This window comes from Aedes aegypti, chromosome 2 (assembly GCF_002204515.2).
Source record: "Aedes aegypti strain LVP_AGWG chromosome 2, AaegL5.0 Primary Assembly, whole genome shotgun sequence".
In the NCBI taxonomy this organism is placed as follows: Eukaryota; Metazoa; Arthropoda; class Insecta; order Diptera; family Culicidae; genus Aedes; species Aedes aegypti.
The window spans coordinates 275796681-275809833 of NC_035108.1; the positions used below are offsets into that span (position 1 = coordinate 275796681).

General features: G+C 35.4%; 1 protein-coding gene across 4 annotated transcripts in view; it reads left to right on the forward strand.

The window, feature by feature from the left end:
• Positions 1-3877: 3877 nt before the first annotated feature.
• The window catches only part of LOC5572656 (pancreatic triacylglycerol lipase), a 67621-nt gene continuing 58345 nt past the window's right edge, over positions 3878-13153 (forward strand). Inside the window, exon 1 of one of the 4 annotated variants that reach the window (XM_021845137.1) lies at positions 3878-3938. The gene's annotated coding sequence lies outside the window, so the exon portion shown is untranslated. The remainder of the gene's footprint in view (positions 3939-13153) is intronic. The other 3 variants (XM_021845135.1, XM_021845136.1, XM_021845138.1) reach the window with 3 other exon arrangements.

Genomic DNA, 13153 nt, shown 5'->3' on the forward strand with positions numbered 1-13153 from the left:
ATGAATGCTCTTCAGGATATTTCTCAATTCAATACCCTGAGAGCCCTACGTTTTCTTCCTCTTCTAGAAATCCTTCTACTATTGATTTGGTCTTAACCGACTCTAGTCATATATGTAGCCAATTATTTACTCATGCTGATTGTGATTCTGATTATGTCCCAGTTACTATCAGCTCCACTTTAAATTATTTTCGAGCCGACTGGAATACATATGAAACATACCTTGACTCTAATCTTGATGTTAATATTTCTTTACAAACAAAACTTGATATTGACAATGCTCTTGAAACTTCAACAAATTCCATTGTTGAAGCCAGGAGCATTGCTATTCCAAAATGTGAAGTAAAATTTGAATCCGTGATTATAGACGATGATCTTAAACTCTTGATCTGCCATAAAAACGTGAGGAGAAGGCAATTTCAACGCACTCGCGATCCTGCTATAAAAATCATATGGCAGGATTTGCAGAAAGAAATCAAGAATGGTTTTGCACAATTAAGCGAAGTATGCACTTCAACAGAAAAGTAATCGCCTATCTCGATGCGTGGGAAATTTCTTGCAAGAAATGTTCAAGAAAAGCATTTTTCTTCAATCGCAGTACGCAGTTGAAAAGAAATGTCAATTCAAATGGAGCTTACTGTAGGAAATTTCTTGAGCATTTCTCGGGCAAACATTTTTACTTTTCTTGAGCGGAACAGCATACTTAGCTTTAGGAAACAAAAATTTTGAAAATAAAATTTCTCAATTGGACCCTGGCCTTATGCCCTTTTGGAAATTATCTAAAATATTGAATACCTGCATTGAAAGAGGAAAACAAATTATTACTAATTGCGAAAAACTTGCTATGCACTTTAAAAGCGCGCACAATTTTAATTTAGGACCTACTAGTCCAATAGAAAATCAAGTTACTCAGGACTTCGAAAATTTTCTCAATCAAGAGATCGTTTTCGACAATTCTTGGAAGACTGATTTGGAAGTAGAGAGAACTATTATTTAAAAAATCAAAAATATGGAAGCTCCTGGCGATGATGGAATTTTCTACATCCTCATCAAGAAACTTCCAGAAAGTAGCTTACATTCTTAGTTGAGATATTTAACTAATGTTTTCAGTTGACATATTTTCCTGACAAATGGAAAAATGCCAAGGCTGTACCAATTTTAAAACCAGACAAAAATCCTGCAGAAGCTTCTAGCTATCATCCAATCAGTTTGCTTTCCTCCATCAGTATACTTTTTGAAAAGGTCATTTCGAACAGAATGATGGTCCACATCAACGAAAATTCAATTTTTGCCAATGAACAGTTCGGATTCCGCCATGAACATTCGACTACTCATCAACTTTTACGTGTAACAAATTTGATCCGTTCCAACAAATCTGAAGGCTATTCTACTGGACTTGCTCTTCTAGACATAGAAAAAGCATTCGACAGTGTTTGGCATGATTGTAAAATTTAAGAACTTTAATTTTCCAACATACATTGTTAGAATAACTCAAAGTTATCTGTCAAATCGTACACTTCAGGATAATTATCAGAACTCCAGGTCTGAAAGACTTCCTGTAAGAGCTGATGTTCCTCAAGGCAGCATTTTAGGACCAATATTATACACTATTTTCACATCTGACTTACCTGAGTTACCTGAGTCAAAAATCCTTGTTTGCGGATGTCATCTGTAGTAGATTGCAAAAATGTTTGAATGTATTTTCTTCATGCTGGCAAAAATGGAAGATTTCTCCTAATGCTAATAATATTCCCACATAAACTAAAAGCTCTTTACCTAAAACCTTCAAGTAGACATGTTGTCACGATGAGAGGGGTTCCAATAAATTGGTCAGATGAAGATTAGTATCTAGGGCTCATGCTAGATAAGAGTTTAACTTTCAATAATCACATTGAGGGCATTCAAGCCAAATGTTAAATAAAATGCCTCTATTCCCTTCTTGATAGAAAATCAAAACTTTGTCATTTAAGAACAAGCTTTTGATATTCAAACAAATTTTCAGGCCAGCCATGTTTTATGCTGTACCAATATGGACTAGCTGTTGTAATACCAGGAAGAAAGCTCTGCAGAGAATTCAAAATAAATTTTTTTAAATGATTCTGAATCTTTCTCCCTGGTATAGTACCAATGAGTTACATAGAATATTCAATGTTGAAACATTGGAACAAATGTCAAATAAAATAATTAATAATTTCAAGCAAAAATCGTTACAATCTTCTATTGCCCCGAATATTGCGTTATATATTTAGGCTAAGTAAATTGAAAACGTGTTTTTTCTCTTATAAGCAGGTGAATTAAATAACCTGTAAACAATCTGAACTGCTACGGCAAATGAAATGTAATATGTTGTTAACAAAATAAACAAAATCTTAAATTTGCTTTACGAAATTAGGATGAAAGTGTTGTCTAATAACACAGAATACCTAAGTATAAGAAATCAATGTAATGTTTGAAATAATACTAATAGAGAAATTAAAAAAAAGGCATCGAAGTGAAATGTAATCTAATTTTACACTCGTTTCCAACAAAGTCCAACTGCCATTCAATTCACTTTTCGGATTTGTTCCTTGCGGCATAGTTACCTTTCCGAGGGCACCGCAATTTACGGCCGCGTCAATAATGTAGGTACAACAAATCTCGAAACCGCATTCTTTTTGCCGTTTTAGCCCAACTTCCATAGAAAAGCAAATCAAAACAAAACACTGTTTGCAACCATTCATATTGAGCAATGCATCCACAAGGCGTCCGTCGGAGTTCCGTCCGAATGCACAAACCACTCTCACTCTCTATGCTACTGAATTCCCACATCTTCTACCTAGCACAGTGGCACGCCTTCAAGCAAAGGTTGGGCAAAGCCTCACCATAAATCGATTGACATATATGGGCACATTCACAAATTTCATAACGCTGAAGGGGGTGGGTGGGTATCTTTCAGATGTTACTGCTCATAGAAAAATTAAAATATTTTCTTACAAAAAGCGTTACGCTGGAAGTTGTTTTCTAATTGAAATCTTGATTTTGTAGAGAAAATTTTTCCAGGTTGAATAGTGTTTGGTTAATCAATTCTCGCATAATCTGAGATAACGCCCTAAAAGCCCTTGGTAACCACGTGTGTAGCTTGTTGTTTCTAGGCAAATGAATGCTTATTCATTCATACCAACACTACTGGCAGGTAGAGAATGATCCTTTCTTCACCGTAGCGTTGTCAAATAACGTGTAAATTCATTCAAATGCTCAGAAACAACGCGCTACACACATGGTTACCAATCGCTTTTATGGCGAGATCATAAGTTATGCGAGAATTGTGATGCTTGCTCCAGTGGTAGCGAGCGATGGGACCGGAAGCACACTAGTTTGGCATGCAATGCATAATCGAGTCGTATTGGGAATCCGGTAAGGCATGAATGTATCCTGGATCGCATCACCATTATCACCACCTTATTCCACTAACCAAATATCACTTCCATGACAACTGTGGAGATGCAGAGGTATACTCAGTCTCTAGTAACAATGATTGTCTAACTAACTTTCCTTGCCTTCCCCGATGGGCGTGGCCGGCACCATTATTGACTTTGAAACTTCGAAGCTCTTGATTTGCATACTTTAAGAATTGGTAGCTAATTACAAGTCTCATTCAATAAATCTCTGGGCAACCGAAGTTATTATTTTGATCAATCACGGAGTAGCAACTACAAAGCGGTCATCCATGTTTTAACCGATCATGCGCCACTGTGCCTCGCCTCAACGCAACAGCGACGACCAACGACATCAGTCTGCATCATAAGCCGACGACGCCATACGTCTCAGCGAGCAACTCCGACAGCCGACAGCCTCTCACTGCATATCGCGATCACCACGCGGTCCCCAAGCAAAAGCGCGTTGCGTCCGATCAGTTTTTCTTCAACCGTCGTCGCGATCGGAATCACCCAACTCAAAACGGTCAGTTACTCAACTAGTAGTTAGCCAGCGAACTGTGCGCGGTTCGGTTTCTCTCCGAGCTCTGCGAAGTGATCGCGTAACATCAATCACGGAGTCGTCCCCCAGACGTGCAAAACAGTTTACCCCAAATGTAGTTCAGTGATAGCAAGTTTATCGGATCGAGTTTTGTTGTTTGGCTCATTTGCGGGGAGTGAAAGACCTCGCGGAAAATCGAATTCGGCAGCGAAACTTGAAGGCGTATGTGAGGAAGGTCGAAACCTTTCCCAACGGGCGGTCAAATGTGATAAATTATCATTCATTATTCACTGTGAAATACGCGGTATTTCCATTTTTGGGACAATTTCAAAATTGGCGCGTTTTTGGAATTGCAAGCGCGTGAGGAAAAGTGAGCGACAGTCACGCAACGACGGCTTCTTTTTGGGTTCGCTGCAACAGTGTCACGGTGTGTCTGAAACCCGTTATTTATGAAAAAGTGACAATTATTTTGCTCCCACAATTCGAAAACTATGCTATCCTGAAGGAGAATGTTCGTGAGTTCGAAAATGTTTCATCGAGGGAAACGAAAGTTATAGTGATTTGATGTTGAGGGTCACTTATTTTCGGCATATATTTATTTTTGAGAAAATTCTCGTACAATCCTATATATCTTATCTTCTTTACAATTTTTATAATAAAAACAGTGTTCTGTGAAATGTTCAGCATTTTCCTTAATAAAGGGTGACCTTACTTCATTGTTTATATGGAAGTTATAATAAAATACTGATGAAAATTGTTCATATTGTTCTAAAAGCATAATAAACGATGTTGCTGAAGAGAGCAATTGAATCCGTCGAAGGGAGTAAGAGATATCTATCAAATTGATTTGTCTTGATTAGCTATGTATAGATAACATTCATTCACGTTTTTCAGGTTGGGGAAGTAAGGTTCTATAACTTTATTGGCGTCAACAAGGATATGGTAGTTTAACCGGTGCAAGAAGTATTATATTACTTAATTCGTATAAATTTCCTTATAAACCTTCAAAGTCTTTGGGTCACCTTTAAACCTTCTTAAAAATAGCTGAATATTTGACAGACTATTAAATCTACAAAATTGAGAAAAATACATGGGAGAAGGATTTTTTGAAATTTGAACCGTCCTAGTGCATCATTCACCATTTACAAACAAATCAATTAATTACACAACGTAACAAAATTAACACTTTTGCGTGTCTCAAGGATCAGATTAGGTGTCTTATGTGTTTCTCGTAGACTTGAAGTCGCTGAATTTGATGCTGTTTTCAGAAATCTCCCAGCACGTCACAATTTTTAGCTACAGGTCGCAAAAGTTGTATAAAACACTGTTTTCAATGTTGTTTACGTGAAATTTAAAGTATGATTTATCAAACATTTTTGTCATCTAACCCACCAAGCATGCATAATAGGACTTTAACTTTCATTTCAGATATAATTGATGGTTGAAATTGCACGATAAAATTTAGATTAAATCGATTTTTTTAGCATGCTTGCAGTCTCCATACAAAACTCTTCGTTTCTCTTATATGACAAAATACAATACTTTTCTAAATCACCAAAAAATAATTTTTGAGCATCGGAAATATTTTGAACTTAGTTGATATATGTTGTTATACAAATAAAGTTTGAATTCTGTGGCAAATTAAGCAAGTAAATTGCCATACAAGCTGACAAACTTGCATGCAAGTTGACTGTTTCAGCGAATTTTGCATTTTCCACAGCTAATATCTAAAAAACTAGACGTGCTATGATATTTTTGAAAACGGCAATGGATTCAGCAAACCTTAAATAAGTAAATAGCGGTACAGGTCGGACTCTATTATCCGGAGTATCTTTTTTTTTCACTCCGGATAATCGAATCACTAAGAAAAAAATGATATCTTTGATAAAATAACGTAAATATTATCTTTTTTCGTTATTTTATTTATATGATACGGTGGCGTAGCCAGAAATGTTTTCTAGGAACAGTAGGGTATTCACAAAAAAAAAACAAAATTTTTGACCAGTATACACAAAAAAAACTGTTTTAAACCCCCCCTTTTCTTAAATACGTTCTAAACTGCAAAACCATTCATATTTTATATTGCAATACCAAATTATCTCAGATTTATGCATAAAAAATGAAAAACAAGAACATCAAAAAACAAATTCCGGATAATCGAATCCCGGATAATCGAGTCCCCGGATAATCGAGTCTCTGGATAATCGAGTCCGACCTGTATTTTGATGCTTGAGACAAAAACGTGTTCCGCAGTGTTATCAGGTTGATATTCAACATAATGTAAATAATATGATATCCAAGTATCTTTCCGGGGAACTTGAAGGTATCGGCCATATGAAATGCACCAAATCTGTTATCTACTAAAATATGGTCAACTTCAGAGAGCTATATCTCCGCTATATATTATTGAAAACAGCTGTTTGAAAACTATTGATTCAAAAGATACAGATATGTTGAATTTTGTAGATGTTGCAGAAAAACTACGCGTCGAATTATCTAGGTATCTGCGCTGACGCATTTGTTCTTTGAGTGATAAGAATCAAATGTGCTGAAGACACCAAAAATGATATGACGTGTAGCTTATCCTACATCACTTTTTGTCTAGGTGCATTTTTTTTTTCAAAATTCAGCTAACCAAAATAACATTTGTGCGTGTCTCAAGGATCAAATTATGTGTCTTTAGAAGATTTTTTGTTGCTGAATTTAATGCCGTTCTCAGAAATGTTTCAGCACATCACAATTTTTAGTTACAGGTCGCCAAACCCAAGTAGCACAGTTTGTTTCAACTCAAGATCTCTTGAAACTAATCAGAGTTGTCAATTGTTGAAAATATGAATTACAATTGTACTGAATAGTAACACAAAAAGCGCAAGAGGCGGACTCTGTTTGCAATATATTAACGTTATATCGAAATTGCTTACTTGTTGCAAAATACTTAAAAGAAAAAATGAAAACAAAAACATGAACGAGAATCGAACTACCGACCTCAAGATCACCAATCTTCTCCTCTACTCACTACTCCACCAGCTCTTCGAACAATTCGAACAACTATAAAAGCGACCACATGGCCCATTAATCAATGCTTGTTGCTTATAACGTTACTGCACCCTTCGGAATACAAGTTCATTACTTGCGAAATAAGGCCACGCCTGAAATAATCTTAACTTTTCGCAAAAACTTCCCCGCAACACATGTTTTCGTTGTTAGATTATACGTAAGGTGCAACTCAACCATATTGCAACTGGATTGAAACAAACAAACTTCTAGCTGTCATACACGTAGTTTGGTGCAACTTTTTCGCAACTGGGATGAATCTTCTTGAGTTGTGGGTATGGGAACGAAAATTGAATGCAAGTTGCGAATGCTTTGAAAGAAAGTAATTTGAAACATAACATTAAAACCGGCATTTTGGGAGAAGTTTCAAGAGTTTGTTTGAAAAGTTGCTGAAAACATCTTGATAAACTTGACTTCATTGCTATTTGCAAAGGAAATTTACAGTAAATCGTGTCGTTTCAAAAATGTTGAACGTCAAACAAGGAGTGAAATGCATGTTCATTGGAACGGTAATGAAACTTTATTAGCCTTGATTTTGTTATGCAACCGAACAACAACCAGGTAGGTTACAGATGCTTTTATTGATACGCGATTGAAACCATTTTTGAAAAGCATCTCTTTGGAAGATGTTTCGCGTGCTTGGGAAGTTGTATGAAACACTGGTTTAATTGATGTTTACATGAAATTTAAATTATGATTTATCAAACTTTATTGTGATTTAATCCACAAAGCATGCAGAATAGGACTTAAACATTCAATTTAGATATAAATTGATTGTAAGTTTTACGATTAAATTTGGTTTAAATCGATTTTTCCAACATGCTTGCAGCCTTCATATAATTCTTCGTTTCTCTTGTATGGCATAGTACAATACTGTTCAAAACTTCAAAAAAATAACTGTTCACCATTGAAAGTATGATGCACTTTGTTGAAAAGTATTGTTTTACACATGAAGTTTGAGTTATATGGCAAGTTAAGCAAATAAATTGCCATACAAGTTGGAAAACTTGCATGCAAGTTGGCTGAAAAAGTAAAATGTTGCGTTTTCAAAAGACAATGGGCGGTATGAATAAAAAGCGTTGAACTTTACTACATGTAGCATCTACTCAAAAACAAAATCCACAATCCTACTACTTTCGAACATGAGCAGTAACTGATGCTGCACATTAATAAGATTCCATTCAGAGTGACACTTTAAATCAATAAAATCATGCATATATGCCAAATTTATCGCTTATTCACACGACAAATCATGTGAAAATATGAATATTACTACATTCCCGCTATGCATCGCGTAATCGATCATGAACACAAATTAATGTAGGTTATGTAACTTTACAGGATTTGAAGTGTAAATTTGCGATAACTATACCCTTTATGTGCATGTGAGTTTTATAATGATTTGACAAGGATTTTTTTGAGAATTTTGGAATTTTAGCTAGAAATCTGTATCCTATGAAGGAATCTTGAGATTACAGCAATTGTGAAATTATCCAGTTTTTTACGATTTTAATGGCTGCCGCAAATAGGGCGCTTTCTGATAGGGAACATACGATTTGACGTTTGGCTTGGGTCCGTTCAATAGAAAGTGAGCCTGTATGCGGCAGCCATTAGCGCTTTTAAAGACCTGGATAAAGTTCCTAACATTTTCAAGATTCCAATACTGAGAATTTGATGAAATAGCGGTAGAATTTGAGCTTCCTCTGTGAATAAAAAAAACAGTATTTCTGTGGTATTCTCGTTATTCCGGTAGGTTTTCTGTTAGTATCCCTGGAATTCTTAGAAATAAAAATAAATTCTCACAATAGTGGATGATATAAGGATTTTATTTCACATTTTTACATTCAGACATTCAAAGGTTTATACTTTATTTACAAGAATTCCAAAGATTCGGACCAGAGTTTGCAGGAATCTCACTGAAATCTCAGAGATTCTTACAGAAATACCGTTTTGAAGATACCCGAATAATTGGGCTAATTGAGAATTAGGCTCTGTCCCAGTTGGAACGTAACGCTGGAAAGAATACAAGATCTTTCAAATAAATTCAAAATTCATTACCGGAATCTCAAAATACCTTTCGGAACATCAAAGCTGACAACGTTTCCCATGATATTTACTCAAATTATGAATATTCCATTCATTTCAACAATCTCAAAGCATATGTAGCAACCTCTGAAGCTAACTACCAGTAGTTTTGTAGTAAATGCTACCTTTATTCATAGCAACGCGTTGTTTGTAGTATGTTCGAAAGGTGTAGAAAGAGAAATGACACAAACATGTTCCACTCGTGTTCCACATATAGCGTTTACTACCGATAATGTAGTAAACTCAACTTTACTACATTTTATTCATGCTGTCCAATATATCAAAAACTAGACGTGCTATTATATTTTTGAAAACAGCAATGGATTCAGCAAACCCTAATTGAGTAAAGAACGGTGTTTTGGTGCTTGAAACAAAAACGTGTTCCGCAGTGTAACTTTTGAATCAACAGTATTCACACAACTTTTTCTCTACTTATCAAAAATTAAGGTAATTTGTAGTGCGTCACATAAAAACGAAAATAATCGATTCGAAAACGGCGGTGTTATAACTCTCTGAAGTTGATTATTTCTTGTGGGAAAATGGCTTTGGTGCATTTTATATGTCCGTACTATATTTCATTGATGCACTCAATTGACAAAGACACAAATGTCTATTATCATGGAATTTTACGTTCAAAGGATACATAGTATTTGAAAATTTGACAGTATTTAATTGAAAATAAACCAAACATGATATGAAATTTCAAATCTCGTTCATTGTGTTTTTTTGGCTACATTTTTGAAAATTTAAATTTTGTTTTTTTTTTTTATCATGTGATCCCGGCATCGTCTTGCTATCAAATGGGCTGTTGAAAAATGTCATGTCGAGTGAAACAGTTATATAAATATTCAACTTCAGGAAATTTTCAAGGGAATTTTTCTGGTTTAAGAGATAAAACCGATTTTGAGCAGTTCCAGGATTTAGGTGGCCACATGCACTTGATTTTCGATCCATGAGACAAGTTGATCCTGGAAATGGTACTCCGTAGGGCCAAAACTGGCCGGGAGTTGCAGATATACATTTTTGAACTATATGAATCAGACGTGTTGAATCTACCAGAGATTGAGCAAACAGTCATGCTGAAGAATGTCTCATTATAATATTTAAAAAATCCTCTATTTTTGACGTGCTTTCACAAACCTGCTGTTTGAAATTGAAGGAATCTTTAGAGAAGCCATTGTGCAAAAATGTGACATCATCTTCACGTGGTTTGCCATTTTCATAGGTTGTGCACATGACATCGATGTCATCGGAACATTTCTATCATTTTTCTGAGTAATTTCTACAACGATTTTTCTGGAATATACAAAATTTTCTTATAATAGCTCTTTCCAAGGTATCGCCAGTAGTTTTATCAAAAACATAAGTATTTAGAGATGGTTCTACAATTTTTCTTACATTTATTTTATTTTATTTGGTTTACTGAAGCATTTCTTCTTTATTGATTTCTCTAGAAAGAATCTCTGATGAGATTTTTTTTTGAAATTACTTCGAACCCTCGAGGTATTTTTCAACGAATTTTTCCCTTTCAGCAAGAGAAATGATTGCTCTAATACTACAAGATTTCATTTGTTTTTTTTGGAAGAAATAAGAAAAAAATCCTGTGATAACTGCGCATTTATCGCTACGGCTAGATCAGTGTTTCTCAAGCTTTTTTAGCTTTCGCCCCCCTTGAGGCATTTTTTTTCTTTTGGAATTGCCCCCCCCTGATATGTGATTCAAACGGTTTCAGGTCATTTGGCCGAATGCCGTTTGGTCGAAAAAAAAACTACAATAATGAAAAACTATGCTGCCGTTGTACACATAATTGTCCCATGTTCCAAAATATAAAGCCGAGAAAAATGCGATCAAAGATTTTGGCACATTTATGCTCCGTATTGATAGAGGTTATGATAAATTTGAAAAATTTCTTCACAATACCATGAGGAAATGGGTGTTCTTCAGAGTCAAGAGTTGGTTTTAACGAAAAAATATGAATTTTGCTATGAAATTAAAAATGGGACGGTTATACCTGGAAAAAGCGAGTTTTGAGGGAATATTTACTCATAAGAGTCCCACTAACTGTAGCAGACCGATTTTGACCGACGGTAACTTTGACATGATTTTACCAAATAGTGGAAGACGTGTATTGTGAAGCATTTAGCAAAGTGGAGCTGTATGAGGGTATGTATATGAATGTGGTTAGAACGGCGCTTGAATGCTAAGTTGTGGAAAATTCGTATGTAACAAGGAGAAAAAGTGCGAATATGGATCGAGTGAATTCAATAGTTTTACGTTTGAGCGGTGCTAAATTCACTCAAGAGAAAAGGGTCTGATGTCAAGGGTAATGGCTGTGCAATGCACCACTTACAGTACATGGGCTTGTTTTAGAGGTGGTGCAGCCTCTTTAGCCAGCATAACTGGAACCTACTATAGAATGAAGTGCATTTAATGGTTCTCCTGGAAGCATATTCTTAAAGTATGCTGCTCAATAACTATGGTTTCGGATGATATATACATGATTAATGGCCTTCCTTAGCCGAGTGGATAGAGTCCGCGGCTACAAAGCAAAGCCATGCTGAAGGTGTCTGGGTTCGAATCTCGGTCGGTCCAGGATCTTTTCGTAAATAAAATTTCCTTGACTTCCTCGAGCATAGAGTATAATCGTACCTGCCGCACGATATACGAATGCGAAAATGGCAACTTAGGCAAAGAAAGCTCTCAGTTAATAACTGTGGAAGTGCTCAGAAGAACACTAAGCTGAGAAGCAGGCTCTGTCCCAGTGAGGACGTAACGCCAAGAAAAAGATACATGATTAAATTTGGAAAAACAAACGTGACTGATCATATTTTCCGAATCCGTTTTACGGAAATAGCATTATTTCGGAAGATTTCAAGCGAACCTTAGTGCATCCACCGGCATTCAATTTTCAATAAGTTTAAGTTTCTAGGAAAATCGTCAACATGAAGACACCGATACTTCACACCGCATAAAAATACAAGTGACAGGAGTAATGTGATTTAGGCATAAACTCGGAAACCCGGAGCATGGCAAGTATGTTATCAAATAATGCTTTCGGATGCATTCAATTTAATAAATTTTAAAGAAAAAGTTATAAAATTCGAATTTATTCAAAAATTTGCCTATCTTATTGATTTTGCATATCCTCTGAATAGTACCATGGTGTTCTTTATGGTGGGAAACAGCCTAATAAAGCTTATGAATTTCACTCCTTATTTGAAATTGAAGCAGAAAAACACATAGTGGGACATGTATGCGTAGAAGTTCAATAGCGAGACAGTTATGCGTAGATAATCAACAGTGGGACAAATTGACTTCGTATGCGTTTCATAGAGTCTTCGAACAAAGTATATTTTTTGAAATTGTTTTCTAATAATATATGTTTAAATAGACTATTTGGCTACAAAAACTCGAAAATGACCAAAAGTAACATGGGACAATTATGCGTAAAACGGGGAATACTTGCGTAGAATATGATAATATTTTCATCCGAGACTTTTCTTTTTCTTTTACTGAAAAGGGCATTCTTTCAATTTATGCACTATCAGCACTGATTATTTTTGATTATTTATTGACTTCAATGACAGAACTTATATTTATTCATGGCTCTAGATGAACGTATTACAATTTTTCAATGTCAACAATTATGAGAAAACTCAGATTTAAAAGAACAGCCTCTGGTAAAAAGAAGTAAAAATCGCTTATGAAAATGTAGTCAAGTGCAATAAAAAGTAATGGTTACCGTAATTTCGGGTGAAATTGTTCATTTTTCACGGTTCTTCTAGTCTGTTTTCTATAATGTTAACAATGCCAAGCAACTAAATGCAGGAAAACAAGTACGAAGGTGAGCCTCATCGACTTATGTACCGAAATTTTCTAACAAATGTCATTTTAGTATTAACAAATACCTCTAAAATAAAAAATCAGAGGAACTCATTTCGGGGTGAAATTGATCACTTGCAATACCATTATTTTTAGTTTCCAAAGCAACTCTATATGATAAACTTGAGCTCCCTGGATCCGAATATGCTTATAAAATTCTTAACAATGCAATATTTATG